General features: G+C 41.0%; 1 protein-coding gene across 1 annotated transcript in view; it reads left to right on the top strand.

Moving 5' to 3' along the window:
* Positions 1–18,563, top strand: part of PLS1 (plastin 1) — a 114,247-nt gene that overhangs the window by 30,692 nt on the left and 64,992 nt on the right. The gene's annotated exons all lie outside the window — the stretch shown is intronic.

The following is an 18,563-nucleotide window of genomic DNA, read 5'->3' as shown; positions in this document are numbered from 1 at the left end:
TATTGGTTAAAATCAGCTGGGAGAGTTTTATAGATAGAATAGAGAAGGAAGGTAAAATGAGTGTGATTTCATATAAGGTATAATCATTTCATCAGTAGGAAATAAAACTAGGCCAGAAAATAAAAAACCTAGCCAGTACTATTTGTGATGTAATTGCCATCACAAATAGTACTGGCTAGGTTTGTGATGGCAATTACTCAAGACGACGTAGGACTTCCCTGGTGGCTCAGACAGTAAAGCGAATTCCTACAATGTGGGAGACCTGGGTTCAATCCCTGGGTCGGGAAGATCCCCTGGAGAAGGAAATGGCAACCCACTCCAGTATTCTTGCCTGGAAAATCCCATGGATGGAGGAGCCTGGTAGGCTACGGTCCATGGGGTCACAAAGAATCAGACAGGACTGAGCGACTTCACTTTTCAAGAGGATGTAAGCAGACAGTGAATAGATGAATCCAGTTCATTTCTGTGAGGCTAAAGGAGAAAAAGTGCTGAGCAAATGATTCCCCTGGTTTTATTGGTAGGATTTTAATGATCTTCTACTCTTTCATTCATGTAACAAATGTTCGTTGAGCACCAACTATAGGTAAGCAGTGTGTTGGACAGTCAGTATTCAGCGATAATCTGACAAAAGTTGTTTCTAACATCCCCAGATGCTTAGTCCTTGATGCAGGTGTGGTGGACAGAAAATACAACATGCAAAATGGCATTCACAGAGTGTTGAATGACTTTTTTTGGCATCACTGAGCAAAACATCTGCTCAGGGAGGAAGATTCCACCGGGGTATGGTCTTTGACCTGGATCTGGAATGATTACTGGGAATGTGCACCCCACCAGTGGGGTCTGGTTTGCATCCCATATAGCAAGTTTTTATGTTTCCTGGCACCATTGCTCTAACTGACTCTTATACTTTTTAAATTATGGGTGCTAGATTTCTGGGCAGAACAAGGAAATTTCATTGTTTCAGTTTTTCATTTAGCTTTTGGATGGTGGTGTTCAGTCGCTCAGTCATGTCTGACTCTTTGCGACCCCATGGGCTGCAGCACTCCAGGCTTCCCTGTCCTTTACCGTCTCCTGTAGTTGGCTCAAACTCATGTCCATTGAGTTGGTCATGCCAGTCATTTAGCTTAATGGTCATTTAAAAAAGATATTTTCAAGGACTTTCCTGGAAGTCCAGTGGTTAAGACTCTAATGCTCCCAATGCAGGGGTCTTGGATTTGATCCCTGGTTGGGGAACTAAGATCCTGCATGCCATATGGTGCAGGAAAAAAAAAAAAAAAAGATCTTTCAGTAGGTTAGTGATTTCTCAGTTAAACTTTTTTCTTAAGCAGTCATATATGGAGTCTGTCCTCTAACTATCTTGTCCTCTTTTGGTACTTGCTATTCCCCTGCTGTCTTCTAAGGAAGTTAGATCCTTAGGTGGGAGTTGTGTTGGGTGATGGGTGAAAAGCTGCACGTGGTAGAAGCTGAGGAAAGAGTTGAACTGCTCCATGTAAGATAAATGATTAGGGTAGAGACTAAGGATAGCAGACTGAAGCCCAGAGAGGGGACAGTTCAGGAGTTGTGGTAGAGAAGGAGGCTTTCTCCCAGAGGGGAGTTTTCAGGAAAGAGGGGATAATTAAAGGAAAATTAGCAGAGTTTTGCCCAGTGCTGTGCAATTTGATGCTTTTGAACTGTGGTGTTGGAGAAGACTCTTGAGAGTCCCTTGGACTGCAAGGAGATCCAACCAGTCCATCCTAAAGGAAATCAGTCCTGAATATTCATTGGAAGGACTGATGCTGAAGCTGAAGGTCCAATGGTTTGGCCACCTGATGTGAAGAACTGACTTATTGGAAAGGACCCTGATGCTGGGAAAGATTGAAGGCGGGAGGAGAAGGGGATGACAGAGGATGAGATGGTTCGATGGCATCACTGACTTGACGGACATGAGTTTGAGCAAGCTCCGGGAGTTGGTGATGGACTGGGAAGCCTGGCATTCTGCAGTCCATGGGGTCCCAAAGAGTCAGACATGACTGAGCAACTGAACTGGACTGTGCAATATAAATTTTCTTCTCTACCTCTCCATATTTCTTTTTTTTCCCCTCTCCATATTTCTTATTCAATGCATTGTTAGATTGGCTCTACCTAAGGGAAATATGTTGAAGCTGATGGGCATAGAGTAAGAGTCAAAGACTGGATGAGGAAAGTCAGGGAGAGCAGAAGTGAACCTCCTGAGGTAGCCCTTACAAGGCAATAGATTGCTGGACTAAGGCAGTGACAGGTAAAGATGGAGTGGAGAGGAATATTCCAGAATTTGGTTTTGGTGGTAAGTTACTGGTTTTGGAAGGGAGAGAGTAATAGAGTCGAGATGACTTTGAGGCTTGCAGCTGGGGAGAGTGCAGCTGTAGGAGATGTCCCAAGTGACTGGGACTGACCCTGGGAGGAAAGGTCACTGTTTCTGGCTTGTAACAGGGAGGGTGGATGCCAGTGACTTTCTCCTTCTTTTTTAATTTAGTTTAATTTTTTTTCCTCTTTTGGCCCCAGGACTTGGCTCCATCATGTGGCCTATGGGATCTTAGTTCCCTGACCAGGAGAACCTACACACTTTGCGTTGGAAATGAAGAGTCTTAACCACTAGACCACCAGGATGTCCGATGCCTGTGCTTTTTAAATGTATGACATAAACCTAAAAGAGGAAGCATCTCTCTTGCTTACTGAGGATGCAAGGGTTCTTCTTGTTGTTCCTGTTCATATATTCTCCAAGGTCCTATTATAACTCAAGAGAGTGGAAAGGCATCTATGTGACAACTGGTGTCGCTCTTCTCAAGTGATACTGAGTAGGCCTTAGAGCTAATTTTGATTTAATTTAATAAACAAAGGGTATATTCTGAGGGTCATAGAAAATATTATACCCTTTCAAGTTAATTTTTTCCCCCTATTTTTTTTTGGCCATGCCACATGGCGTGCAGAATCTTAGTTCCCTGACCAGGGGTCAAATCCGTGCCCCCTGCCTTGAAAGCGTGTTGTCTTAACCACTAGACTGCCAGGGAAGTCCCTACAACTTAATTTTTTTTTTCAAATTCTTTTGTCCTTATTTGCTTTTGCCTAATTAAACTATCAATACTTAACATCTTTTATAGTAATAGTGCTCTTGTTAATTTCTAAAGCTATATAACTCATGACATATAAACATTAATGCCTGTGTGTCTTAATTTTGACTGTATTTTTCTTTAATAGTTTTTCCTTTGAGTTCTCTTTTGATGTACATCTTCTCATCCAGCATTTCTGATGACTTGTCTGGAACTCTGAACACCTCAGTCTGAGTGCCAGCTCTTTCTCTGTGGAGTAAGAAGTGTGGACTGGATTTTATCAGTGTTATAAATAATTAAAATTCATTGTGTCTAGATTTCTTTATGTCTAAGAATGAGGTGATCAATGTGAATCTACTTTGGAAAGTATAAAATGCTTGGCAAATACATAGTGCTGTTATTAATTTTTGTAGTGCCAAGATTCTGGTGAGAAAATTTCCGGAGCTGGTAGTGGGTACTGCTTTCTTCCATTGTCTGATAGCAAAGGAACTTCATAATTCTTGAGCAAATATCTAGTTGTGCTGCGAGGGTACCCATCTCTTGTGAATAGGAAAAGACTCAAACTTGTTCTGTTTGGCTGTTAGAACCCTTAACTGGCAGCACACAGGCTGTTAAAAGAATGATAAAACTATAGATTTGTTTTCTAGTGGTACTTTTTAAGAAAATCATATTACATTTTGATAGTTAAATTTTTGTCTTATGGCATCCTTTGCATTTGAAAATATTTTTCAGTACTATTGATTTTTATCCATAATTTGTAGAAACTTGGGGTTTTAGGTACCCACTCCAGTGTTCTTGCGTGGAGAATCCCAGGGATGGGGGAGCCTGGTGGGCTGCCATCTATGGGGTCGCACAGAGTCGGACACGACTGAAGCGACTTAGCAGCAGCAGGGTTTTAGTTAAGACTTCTATGGATCCTTGAAAACACACACCTATAAATGATAATTCCTTCCTTGTTAATAAAGAAATGTCAGAGTTGGATTCTGCAGGTTGTAATGTAAAGGACCTCAGAGGGTCAGCTCCGGGAAAATACTGGTTTAATTTTTCTGCATAAAACATGAAGACTTGACAGTGTGTTCCGAGCACCAGCAGTGTGTGCTTTGGGGGTTGAAGTTCAGACACTGACACAGAAACATCCTGGGGAGGACTCCACTGCTCACTTGGACACAAGTTGGACTGGAATTTCTCTGTTGCTGTGAATTATTTACATAGAGTTTCTTGGCTAGAATCAGGAGAAAACGAATTATAAACTAGCAGCAGGTAAGGCCCGGTTTATTCCAGTGCAATGGGAAATGACTCATGGATTCCTTTCTCTGACAGCACTTTGATATTGGTGTTGAGGCATTCATTCTAAATGAGATATTTGGCAATATAGGCCGTAACAATCTAGGCAGTTACCTCCCTAGTGTACACTTTCCCGTGACTAAGTCATACGTGGATAATAGGAGCAAAGTAATTTTCCAGAAACAAACGAAAAACAAAGCTGTTGTGAAATAATTCATATCACTTCCCCAAAGCTCATTCAAACCCTTCTACCCATTCCATCAGTTTCTAGCAAGACAGATCACCCTGTATCCACACTTCATCCTAACAGTTTATCCTGACAAGGAAGGTTCTAGGGCAGCTTGTAACAGGAAAAGGCCACAGGATGTATAACTTGAGATATAGGGATGGGATTGGAGAAGGAAATGGCAACCCACTCCAGTGTTCTTGCCTGGAGAATCCCAGGGACGGCGGAGCCTGGTGGGCTACCATCTATGGGGTCGCTCAGAGTCGGACACGACTGAAGTAACTTAGCAGCAGCAGCAGCAGGGATGGGAAGGAATAGATGGAGACTGCTGCTATGAAGGCAGTATGTAATGAAGGATCTGGACTTGGCAGACTCCCTGAGTTTGAATCCCAGCTCTGCCACTTATTGGGAAGCTTTTGACCTCAATTGCTTTAACTGTGAAATGAGGATTATAATATTACCAACCTGATACTGTTGCTGTGAGGATTAAATGAGACACTATGTGTACTGCTCAGAACACTGCTTGGCCTTTGTGACCACCCAAGTCTCCCCTGCTACGTTGGGACTTGCGTTGTGTGTGAGTGCTGTGTTTTGTTTGGGGATGGGGATCTTGGGGGAGATTTTATGAGTCAGGTTTATATGACCTTCTGGTGTTTTTGTCAATCTTAATCTGTATTTATTTATTTAGTTTTGGTTGTGCTGGGTCTTTGTTGCATTCTCTAGTCTCGGTGAGCCAGGACTACTCTTCATTGCAGATCATGGGCTCTAGGACGTGCCAGCTTCTGTACTTGCAGCACATGGGCTCAGTAGTAGCAGCTCCCAGGCTCTGGAGCACAGGCTTAGTAGTTGTGGCACATGGGTTTAGTTGCCCCCCGACATGTGGAATCTTCCCAGATCAAGGATCAAGTTGGCAGGTGGGTTCTTTATCCCTGAGCCACCAGGGGAGCACCTTCAGGTGATTTTTGATTGAGTGAGATTAGTTCAGGTCAGGAGAAGATCGTCAGGAGTGCTTGCATCTGCTTTGGAATCAGATTTAAACTTTTATCTTGGCTTCATGCAAACACAGAGACATGCAGAAGGCAAATGAGATTCTCTACAGCTGTAGGTCTTGTTTTCCTGGTATCCTCTGACCACCAGTGGGCATGAGGCCTGGGTTCTGCCAGTCAGACTCCCCATCCTGGGAATGAGCCTGTCCTCCATGGATAGTGGTGGCTGAGGCATCTGGAGCTAGCATTCCAAAGTGGAACGTCATAGTGTCTATTGTGGGTCTCCTTAGACTTCCTGGCACCAGCCCTTCCAGAGACTGCTTGTTTAACCCTCTCTTGATTCTTTGAGCCAATCTTCTCTCAATTCTTTGAGCCAATCCCCAGTGCAGGCCCTTATTGCTTGCAATCAAAATACCTTATTTGGCACCAATACCAAGCAGATAGATTAACGTTTCTATTGTCAGTAGGTAAGGGAACACACATGAAGCCAAGAGTCCTAGAAGTCATAGAAAAGTCCTCTTTAGACACTGTGACTTGGAGAAGAATATAATTTGTTTCCTGAGGTGCAAAAAAGGGTGACTTTGTGTTCAGTTCAGTTTAGTTCAGTCGCTCAGTCGTGTCCGACTCTTTGCGACCCCATGAATCACAGCACGCCAGGCCTCCCTGTCCATCATCAACTCCCAGAGTTCACCCAGACTCACGTCCATAGAGTCAGTGATGCCATCCAGCCATCTCATCCTCTGTTGTCCCCTTCTCCTCCTGCCCCCAATCCTTCCCAGCATCAGAGTCTTTTCCAATGAGTCAACTCTTCGCACGAGGTGGCCAAAGTACTGTTGTCTTACTTGAATGGTAAAAAGAAAAGACTTCAGATTGGTCAATGTGGGTCTGTTCTAAATACAAAGTGTTGTCTGCAGCCATCTTTAAAGATAGCAGGGTTTTGTTTTGTTTTTTTAATATGTCAGAAATGGAAATTACCATAAGCAAAAGGGCTAAAAGAAAAGTTAAAGACTTTCAGAGGAGTTACACTTATTGAGTAGAATCACTCAACATCATTGTCATCAAGGAGTTAAAAATGGATTTTTAAAATAAGTATTTATATTTTATTGCATCATCTTATCACCCTGAAAATTTTAAGTTTCTTGAGGGCAATGGCATAGCTTACATTTCTTCTGTAATTAAAACTTACATGGTGATAAGATGCTCTAATATGACATGGATACTTAGTTAAGGGTTCCCAGAGATGCAGACATAGAGAACAGACTTGTAGACATAGCAAGGGAAGGAGAGGGTGGGACGACTTGAGAGAGTAGCATTGAACATTATATATTAACATATATGTTAACATTAACATATATGTTAACATTAACATTAACATTAACGACTTGAGAGTAGCATTGAACATTATATATTAACATATATGTTAACATTAACATTAACATATATGTTACCGTATGTGAAATAGATAGCTAGTGGGAAGTTACTATATAACACTGTGAGCTCAACCCAGTGCTCCGTGACAACCTAGAGGGGTAGAGTGGGGAGGGGTGGGAGTAGGTATATGTGTACTTATGGTTTACAAGAGGGAGGGACAGAGGGGACATATGTATACTTGTGGCTGATACACATTGTTGTATGGCAAAAACCAACACAACATAATAAAGCAGTTATCCTCCAATTAAACATAAATTTTAAAAAATTGTTTTGTCAGACCCGTGCTCTAAGGGGAGACCTCTAAGACTTCTCTCTCTTAACTGGGATTTGCATGTTTCTCTCTATTCTTATTCATTTTTTAAGGTCTCAAATGGTGCCTCTTCTGTAAAGTTTTCCTTGAATCTTCCAGAAGATTCTTCCTTTCCTGTTTTTTTTCATTACAGCCTGTACTGTGGTTGTGGAGGTCACATTCAGTTCATTTTGAAGCCTGACCCCCTCGTAGGAGCTTTGTGAAGGCTCATATTGAAAAAGGGATCCTGAGGCTACTCCAGGCTCTGTGGTTAAGAACTGGCAATTGGAGTCATGTTGGGAGTGGATGAGGGAGTCTCATGCATTTGCCATTGCTGTCAGCTGTGGTTTATTGACTCCCTTCCTAGATTATAAATTCTTTGTGGTCCCTGTGTTAGTCAACATTTGATTGCCTCCAGAACTTAGTACAACACCACGCACTGCAGATGTTCTCAATAAACATGTGTTAAAATGGAATGAGGGCAATGAAGGAAGTCATGGTGGAGTTTGAGGTGTGCTTAGAAATAGTAAGTAAAATGAAGGAAAATTATGGGACCATCAAGAAGAGGCCTCAAGAGAAAGAGAAGGCCCTTCTCAGGATAGAGTGGGAAACAAGAGTTGCTCACAGGGAAAGAGTAGAGTCTGGAGGCATAGGTTTAGTCAAAATTGTTGAGGCTGTAATCTGATGAAGGAAATTGAACGTAGTTTAAAGGGACAAAAAAGACAAGAGAGAATACTTTCTGGGAAACATGAACTTTTGGAATGATTTCCTTCTCTAGAATTTTCTTTCTTTCTTTTTTTTTTTTTTACTCATATACGTGTATCTCGGAGAAGGCAATGGCACCCCACTCCAGTACTCTTGCCTGGAAAATCCCATGGACGGAGGAGCCTGGTAGGCTGCAGTCCATGGGGTCGCTAAGAGTCGAACATGACTGAGCGACTTCACTTTCACTTTCACTTTCATGCATTGGAGAAGGAAATGGCAACCCCCTCCAGTGTTCTTGCCTGGAGAATCCCAGGGACGGGGGAGCCTGGTGGGCTGCCGTCTCTGGGGTCGCACAGAGTCGGACACGACTGAAGCGACTTAGCAGCAGCAGCATACATGTATCTATTCTTTTTCAAATTTGTTTCTCATTAAGCTATTACATAATATTGAGCAGAGTTCCCTGAGCTATACAGCAGTCCTTGTTTATTCATTTTAAATATAACAGTGTGTACATGTCAACACCAAACTCCCTAATTGTCCCTTCCCCCCATTCATACCCTCTGGTGGTAACCATAAATTCATTCTCTAAGTCCATGAGTCTGTTTCTGTTTTGTAAGTTCATTTGTATCATTTCTTTCAAGATTCCGCATATAAGGGATATCATATGATATTTCTCTTTCTCTGACTTTCTTCACTCCATATGACAATCTTTAGGTCCATTCATGTTGCTGCAAATGGCGTTATTTCATTCTTATTAATGACTGAGTAATAGCCTATTGTATATGTGTGCCACATCTTTATCTATTCCTCTGTAAATGGACATTTAGGTTGCTTCCATGTCTTGGCATGGACATTGGGGTGCATGTATCTTTTTGGACCATGTTTTCCTCTGGATATATGCCCAAGAATGGGATGGCAGGAAAAGAGGATAATTAGGTAGCTTGTGTAATTTTAAACAGCAATATAGTGATGTCTTGGGAAATTTTTGTAAACTGGAAGTCCAAAACAACAATAAAAGCAGGAAATAGACTTGATAAAGAAGCTAATAGAGGAGAAAACTAGAAAAAAAGAAGACACTCCATTAATTCCAAAGAATTCAAGAAAGGACAGAAAGATAAAACAAGTGGGAAAATAGAAAACAAATTACAAGGTGGTAGCCTTATGTCTAAACACATCAGTAATTACATTAAGTTTAGTTAAGTAAATATTCCTATTTAAAGATAAAAATTGTTTGGATATTTGATATTAAATTGCTTATAAGAGCTATGTCTTAAATATAGGGATTCAGAAAAATGGAAAGAAAGAAGCACTAATCCAAAAAAAGTTTTACTACTGTCAAAGAAAGTTTTGAGGGAAGGAGTCCTAAAGTTTAGCATTTTAATAAAATTTGTTGTTTATTAGTCATATCAATATTAATTTCTTGGATTTGATATGTACTATGGTTATAGAAAATGTTAACATTTGGGGAAGATGGGTAAAAGGTATATGGAGACACTTTTCACAATTTTTACAACTTTTTTGTAAGCCTGAATTTGTTTCAAAATAGCAAAGTTAAAGTTTAGCATTTTATAATAGAAATGGGTCAGTCCATCAGAGGATAGAACAATTCCACATTTATATGCACCTAACACACACATACACAGAGGGAGAGCAAAAATTAAACAAAAAGGAGAAAGACACAAATTTGCAATTACACTGGGAAATTTACAATGAGAAAATTCTCAGTAACTGATAGAAGACAAAAAAAAAATCATAAAGGGTTTAGATGATTTAAACAGTGTTAAATCTTATCTATGTACAGAAAAGAAAGATCTGTCATTTCTAATGTTCATATCCAAAGTTTATTTCAGGCCAATTTCCTTGAGAAGCCATGTGATATCTGATAATGTATAAAAACGCTATTATAAAAATAGAAAAATAGTTTTATTTATTCAGCCTCATTCATTCCTAAATCCTGTGTGCCATGCATCTTTCTTGTTCCCTTTGTATGTTGGAAGCACATTGCTGTTCCACACAGCAGATTATAGTATGAGTCCTACTGTGGTCTGGGTTAAGTATCCTTTTGGAAATTGCACTAACTTACAGGGACTTGATGCCTGAGGGTACCTATTTTGGGTTGAGCATGGGATAAACCTCCAAACATCTTGTGTGTTTATTTTTTTTTACTCTGAGAGACTATGTAAATTGTTTTTTTCCCCTTCTACCTGCATTGAGTTAGTAATTTCCTGATTTTAATGATTTGTTGACTTTGAATGTTCCTTATTGTAGCTAGATTGCCGTGCCCTGCCTCATACCAGAAATATCTGTCATTTCTCATACTATATTACTATTTAGTTTATCATCTCCAGTTAGAAGTGACTTATGAGAGAAGTAGGAAAAACCTTTGTGGATAAAGAGAAGGAAAAAAACAGTACAAAGAAGCCATAGACTGGGAGGCATTTAGGCTATGACTATAATCTTAACGCCGATGATTGCTATGGGAGCAACCGTAAACTAACTGACGCATTGAATTTCTGGGATTAGGTGTGGTGGGGGTAAATTACAAATTATGAAAAAATGATGTTTCTTATCTAAGTGTAACTCTATTCAGAAAATATAATTATGGTTAATTTCTTTCCCAATTCAGGATGTCCAAATACTCTATCCTTTGAGGAAATAACACCCACCTTTTTCCATTTTCTTTTTGTAAATTATGTATGTCATTGCTCTTTGTTATCAGTTTGGACTCATTGTTGCAAGTAACAGAAAGCCAGTTTAACTGGCTTTAAAATATAGTTTCAAGTAGCTAGAAAAAGCACTGGCACCCCACTGCAGTACTCTTGCCTGGAAAATCCCATGGACGGAGGAGCCTGGTAGGCTGCAGTCCATGGGGTCACTAGGAGTCGGACACGACTGTATAACTTTCAAGTAGACAACCTGAGCGACTTCACTTTCACTTTTCACTTTCATGCATTGGAGAAGGAAATGGCAAGCCACTCCAGTGTTCTTGCCTGGAGAATCCCAGGGACGGGGGAGCCTGGTGGGCTGCCGTCTCTGGGGTCACACAGAGTCGGACATGACTAAAGCGACTTAGCAGAAAAAGCACAAAGGCTTTAGCATGGTGGAATTCAAGATTCAGCCCTGCCAGGTGTGGTGTTTTCTCTTTACTCATCGTCTCTGCTTTCTTCTGAGTGTCGGTTTTAGCTTCATTCTCAGTCCTGGGTTCCTTCTTCATGGAGGCAGAATGGCTACAGATGCTCTGGCCTCTACATCCTCATCAGTAGGGATCCAGAAGAGTGTGTAGGCCCTCATTATAGAAAGTTTCACAAAAGCTTTCTTCTGTCTTGTTGGCTCCAACTGGGTGATATGCCTGTCCCTAAACCAAATCACTGTGGCTGAGAAGTACGATGTGCTGATTGGCTTGGACCCGGAGCTTTGCTCAAATGTCATGGATAGATTATAGGGAACGAGTAGAACCCCCCAGATAAAATTAATGCTGTTACCCAAAGTTCAGAGACAGTTGCTAGAGAAGAAACAAAGCATGTGGAGAAAATAATACTTGAAGTGTTGATATTGTAACACAATATGATAGGAACTTGGGTAACACTTTGTATTGAATTTTCTCAGCCAGAGAAGTCCTAAAGCGGGGGTAGGGTTGGGGGAGAGTAGATGGGATATAAATAATAAATGAGAAGAAAAGATCCTGGGATGGCGGGCAGATCCAGTTACCTGAGTGGGAATCTGATTGATGGGCTCGTGACCTGCTGGCCCCTCTTCTCTCAGAGGAACTGACCCTTGGAAATGTCCCTCATTGGGATCAGGGATGTCATGAGTGGTGCACAACTGAGGTTGTGTTTTCATACATCAAGGGACTAAATATTTTCCTCTGGCCCTTAGAATGAGCTAATTTGTTTGGAGTGTTTCTAGAGAGACACAGCATTTGCTCTGAGGTCCTTAGAGGGGCCAAGTGGAATAACTTAAAATTAGGGAGCTGCAGAACCAAAATGAATAGACCAGAGTTCTAGTTTGATACCCCTGGTGTTTATAGTAATTCAAATTGTTTCCCAAATTTAAAAATCAAAGTTCATGTAAAAATGTGGATTTCTGAAGGAAAAAAAGCATTTCTGGCTTCCCTTTAAACACCAGAAGACCAGGCAACTTTGGGCCTGATTCTGCTAGACAACAGTTTACTGGACCTCTGCCTTGACTTCCCCTTTTAAAGCCCTGGTTAGCATCATGGACACATCAGGAAAAGGGGTGGAGAATGGGGAGTCAGATACAGGGACCTTCTATATAGGATATAGGGACCTCCTCCCTCGTCTTAGACTTCAATAACGGGGAAGAATTTCCATGGCTTGCAGAACAGAGATCAATATTGCTGAGCTTGGGGTCATAGGGCTTCATTGGCCAGTAGGCTCTGAGAAGTACCAATTGCCACTTCATAGATCATAATAACCTCAGTTTTCGTTATATTCCTTTAATTTTGAATTTAGAGCTTGAAGCTTCAGGAAGACTGGGGGACTAAGGCTTCCTGTTGTTTCACACCTCCAGTGGTTCTAATTACAATCTTCTATACATATTCTTGACTTAAACTTTGATCAATAAACTCTACTTTGTATCTTTTCAGTTCAGTTCAGTCACTCAGTCGTGTCCGACTCTTTGCGACCCCATGAACCTCAGCATGCCAGGCCTCCCTGTCCATCACCAACTCCCGGAGTTTATCCAAAACTCATGTCCACTGAGTCGGTGATGCCATCCAACCATCGCATCCTCTGTCGTTCCCTTCTCCTCCTGCCCTCAATCTTTCCCAGCATCAGGGTCATTTTCCAGTGAGTCAGTTCTTCCCATCAGGTAGCCAAAGTATTGGAGTTTCAGCTTCAGCATCAGTCCTTCCAATGAATATTCAGGACTGATTTCCTTTAGGACTGAGTGGTTGGATCTCCTTGCAGTCCAAGGGACTCTCAAGATTCTTCTCCAACACTACAGTTCAAAAGCATCAATTCTTCGGTGCTCAGCTTTCTTTATAGTCCAACTCTCACATCCATACATGACTACTGGAAAAACCATAGCCTTGACTAGATGGACATTTCCTGACAAAGTAATGTCTCTGCTTTTTAATATGCTGTCTATGTTGGTCATAACTTTCCTTCTTTTAGCTATCCATTTAATGTAGTTTCCTATTTCTCAACTTAAAAAAAATTACTAACTTTGGCTAATGGAGGGGCAGAGCTTTCCCTGCCCCTTGGACAGGCTGCAGTGGAGGAGCTGTGTCTACACCATGCAGGCATGGCGGATCCTTTAGAACACCTGTCCAGGTGGACCGAGGGCACAGAGTGGGAGATGAGCTTTACATATTGTCCCTTCTGCCTAGGCTAGTGCTTTACTGCTTCTGCACTTGCACCCACTGTCAGTATTAGGGTTTCAGAGCTGAGCCAGCACTTATTTGGTTTTAGTCAGGAATAATGAGGAGAACTCTGATAAGGGCATTGTGAGGAAAGACCAAATTATTAGTATTTTTTTACACACTCATTTAATCATTCAGTGAGCAACTCAAACTCTTCACAACTACTCATTCAGTTGCATAAGTCAAATGACTTTTGAACCTCTGTGCTTGAGTGACCAAATCACATACACAAAGTATTGAAGGTCAGAGTTGCGGTGCCAGCAGCTTCTGGTGTCTGTCCTTGGGATGGTTATTTTTTCCAAGTCCTTCTGTATAATCTGCTTTTTTTGGGTCTGAGTCCACTTTTGGACTCCAAATACTTGTTGACTCACCACATGCTTTTACATAGGTATTTTGATTTGGGTCATGCCCACCTCTGATTTGCACTTTTGTTTTAAGAAAGAAAGAGAAATAAAGTAAGAGAGTTTTGCTGCAACATGAGTCCTTCACCTGCTAAATGCTTCTCTGAGAGCTCCTGTTTCTGTTTTATTCAAAAGTTTTAGGTCTCTTTCTCTCATTCTTGTTTTCTCTCCAATGCATATGTTTGCGTTGCTGTGTACATACACATGCATGTGTACACACACACACATACACACACCCTGTTAGCCTTCTTGTATTCTACTACACACACACACACACACACACCTCTTTTAGCCTTCTTGCATTCTACTCCATATGCTATGATTGCCTTGGCTACAATTCATCCAGAAAGTTCCAACCCAGGATTATATATGATATATACTGAATGCCCCTACAGGAAGTGATATATAGTGTAGAAGAGGGGCCTTTAAATCCAGATTAAAACAGAAAGTGAATTAGGAATTGATTCTCGTTTGTTTATCAGAGAGATGTAATCATAAGATTACTTTGTCATTTACCCCAAAATCAGTTTTAGTTAAGCTTCTCAGGTGTTTATAGCTGAACGTGGTCAGTATTATATTGAATGTTGTTTTAGAAGAGACTGATTCTTATTCATCTTTAAATCTCATTAGTCCAGTCAAATAATACTTACTCATTGAGTACTTGAATGAATGTAAGCTCCCCAACCAGAGGCTTCATAATGGGGCTTTAAAGTAAATGGATGTAGAAAGATCTTGGTGGAAATTCTAGCAGCCACTCAATACTCAGAAGCCAACCCCAATTCCATGCTGAGGTGTACAGAGACACAGAACTACGGTGAGTGTAACTGAGGCTGGTCATGGAGGTGACCCATGCAACGAGTGGGGACAAGATGTATACAGATTCTCTCTGCTCTTCTCTACTTTGCTGATGGAGCTGGTGATGGACAGGAAAGCCTGGTGTACTGCAGTCCATGGAGTTGCAAAGAGTAGGACATGACTGAGCGACTAAATTGAACTAGGAAAAAGTTGACAAAAATTATTTTGCAAGATTTAAGGGAAAGGTTGACTAAAGATTATTTTGAAAGATTTTGAACCCATGTTTCAGTGCCATCTTTGTGCCTCTAATACTCAGCACCATGAACAGGTGCTCATAAGTCATTGTTGAATAAATAATAAGGAGGGGAGAGAATGAGGACTGGTTACTGAGATGCTGAAACCCCCACTTAGTCTTTTTACCCATCTGTTGGTGACACATTTCCCATGGACTGTTGTTTGGTTTGGCCCTTTTTTGATCTAGTACCATCCCTGCTCTTGGAGCTTCTCTGGTGGCTCAGATGGTAAAGAATCTGCCTGCTTATGCAGGAGACCTGGGTTCGATCTCTGAGTTGGGAGGATCCTCTGGAGAAGGGCATGGCACCCCACTCCTGCCTGGAGAATTCCATGGACAGAGGTGCCTGGTAGGCTTCAGTCCATGGGATCACAAAGAGTTGGACACGACTAAGCAACTGACACTTTCACTTTTTCATCCCTGCTCTATGAAGGGAAATATCGCTATTAATAAATTTTACTAATATTTTCCCATATATATAATATGATAAGACCATGGGGAACACAAAAAGAAGAAAACATATATTTTTTACCTGCAAAGAGACAGCAATGATGTTAGGAAGATAAGAATAAAATAGCAAAATGTGACTATTACAAGACAACACATATTCAAGAATACAATAATGAATGTATTATTGTATCCATTGCCATCACAATAATGTATGTAGATAATACATAAGAGGCAAGGAAAAGACAGAGGTGCTCATATCTAAGGCAGGTGGGAAGGAGTTAAGGACATGTCGGGGGTGGTGAGTGGACTGTTGGTTGAGAGTTAGGGGCAGAAAGCATGTTAACTTGGTAGTGTGGGGAGTAATGAGATGGTTAAGACTTGGAAAAACTAAAGAGGGGGGAAGAGCCCCAACATTAAGATAGCAATAACAGTATTGTTATTTTTTTGTCTTGTTTGTTTTAGCAGGAGATTGGCAGGCGTCCCTTTGAGAGGTCACAAATGAGTCAACCTGGAGCCAAACCCCTTCATCCCACGTGTTAATCCTGGCTTAACTCCTCATAATGGTGTCTAATTATGTTTTCTGGTGCAGGCACTTAGGAAGTTATTTTGCTTATTTGAGAAAAAGTTAATTCATAGTAACCATAGCTACTATTTTAAAAAATAGTTTGGGGGTTAAAAAATTCTAGCTGTTAGCAATCAAATTAATCACTTTTTAGGAATGTTTCTTACCTAACATGTCTGCCTCTTGTAGAATGAATGAGGAAGTTGAGCTCAGTTCTGTCAGACCAGAAGGATGCTCAGGGAAAATTTGAATTAGTGTACCCATTAAAAATTCTCTCTGTCCAAAGGGCTATCCAGGTTTGTATGTAGAGTAGGAGACTAATATTTAACAAACTCAGTGGTATCCAAATTCACACTTGTATTAGTGAGTCGGTGGACTTTTCCTGTTAACTAAAGAAAGTCTGATTTGAAAAACTGAACAAGTTGATACGGAACATCAATGTTTGCTTTTTACAAAATGAATGATGCAGTGAAATGCAATCAAAAAAGGCAATTGCTGGAAATATTATAGACAGATGAAAATATTTTTCCAGATTTCCTTTACACTAGAAAGAAAACTCTTCAATTAATTTATATTTCTTTGCTGTTTACTTTTCACATAGGGATATATTCCAGTGACCCTGTGATCTTTCAACTGTAATGGAGAGTTGAATATAGAATGTAATAGGCAAAGAGGAGGGCTGTGGTGGGAGCTAGGATCACAGTTGGTGAAGAAGGGAAGGAGGGGACACCAGTAGAAGATACTGAAATGCCCTGGCACCCCTGATCCTAGTCACTTCTCTAGAGAGACACCATCAAGGCTTTTACCGTAAAAAAGTCAGGTAGGAAAGAAATATCACATTTCTTTATATTCTATTTTTTGGCCACGTGACTTGGGGGTTCTTAGTTCCCGGACCAGGGATTGAACCGACACCATTGGCAGCAAGAGTGTGGAGTCCTGACTGCTGGACAGCCAAGGAATTCCCTCTTTATGTTCTTGAAAGCAACTTTATTTTGACTGTGATGCCTCATCCTGCCTGAGTCCCGTCAAGTCTTAGGCACCTGGAATCTGTCCATCAGTCTCTGTTGTCTCGGGATCTTAGAGACGGCAAAGGCTGGGAGGAAGGGCTTTCATCCTTGGTCCTTCATCCTCTGAGGGGGCCTGGGAAACATGCACCGGCTCAGCCCGTGGGTCCCTCCAGCAGAGGTTCTATGGCACTTCGTCCCTTCTCTCTGCCTTCCCCGGGCCTCTTTGCTCACATCCACGGCTTCCCCTCCGTTTCCACCAGGATAATCTTTCCTCCTCTTCATCTTCTTCAGAGGTGGTCTTCTCCTGCCGCCCCATTCCCAGCACAACCAGCCTAAGTGAGCCCCGAGAAGGCTTGTGCTCCAAAGACTGAAGGGACCGCAGGTTCCAATCTGCTTTTGCCTTCTGGACTGCCAGAACTCCTAAGACAAGATTTAGTTATTGGTTTTTGAACAGGGTGGGAGAATAAATACAAGTTATATTTCAATAAATTATTCTGCCCCAATATTATTAACTATTTTTATTGCTTATGATTAAAGTATTAAAGAGATTTTTTCCCCAAAAAACCTTGAGGGGCTTTGGGAAATTTTTCCCTTTTCAAAACACATTCTTTTGTTATCTTTATTATTTTTACTGAGTTTAAAAATTAAAGTAATGAATTATTTAAAACAGATGTTAAAAGTTTACCATAATTGTTTCGAATTTATCATTAAAAAAAAAAAGATCAGCTCTAGCCCGCAGATGTGCCCCTTACCTCCTTCTCCACATGCATGCGTGTGCCAAGTCGCTTCAGTCATGTCTGACTCTTTTTGACCCTATGGATTGTAGCCCGCCAGGCTCCCCTGTCCTTGGGATTCTCCACACAAGAATACTGGAGTGGGTTGCTGTGCTCTCCTCTGGGGAATCTTCCCAACCCAGGGATCGAATCCACATCTCTTAAGTCTCCTGCATTGGCAGGTGGGTTCTTTGCCACTAGCGCTACCTGGGAAGCCCTTCTCCTTAGACAACCTGGGAAGCTCCTTTTCCATAGACAAACACTACTCTTAATTTGTTGTGTCTTTCCCGTGTGTTTTTAAGTCTTACTACATGTGTACGGTAGGATAAAGGACACGTAAAGTATTCTGTGTTTTATAATTTACAATAATTGGTATACTGTGTGTATCCTTTAGCACTTTGGTTTTTCCATTTACTATTTTTTTTAAGAAGCAGGTAGATGCAGTTCATTTATCCTACTGTTGTATAAATATTTTGTTGATTAAACAATCATGTATTTACCCATTATTCAACTAAAGAAAACAGGCAGATACCCTTAAAATAAAAATACGGTTGGAATAATTTAACACCTTGAGGGTTTGTTAGTCACTCATACATAAGTGTCAATTGGTCCTCAACCCTTTCTTCAAAACTACGTGTGTGTGGGAACTACCTGTGATGCTGGCAGTGGGAGAACAGGGATAGGGACATTAATTGAACTGTATGTAGATTTGAGAGCTTAGGTTAAGAAGCTGATTTGTTTTTTAATCTTCTATTTTGCCTGCCTGCCTTGGGCAGGTTATCTAATCTCAGAAGTCTTCTAATTTACATTTTAAGGGAGGATATTTGTTCCATCAGTAGAAGAATAGGTAAATGGTGAGGTTATTGTGTGAGGAGAATAGCGTGGTTCCAGCCTCACTGAAAGTTCTAAGTATT

This window comes from Bison bison, unplaced genomic scaffold (genome assembly GCF_000754665.1).
Source record: "Bison bison bison isolate TAMUID 2011002044 unplaced genomic scaffold, Bison_UMD1.0 scf7180017864384, whole genome shotgun sequence".
NCBI classification, from domain to species: Eukaryota; Metazoa; Chordata; class Mammalia; order Artiodactyla; family Bovidae; genus Bison; species Bison bison.
Note: the sequence above shows the minus strand (reverse complement) of the source record. Positions and strands in the feature narration are given on the sequence as shown.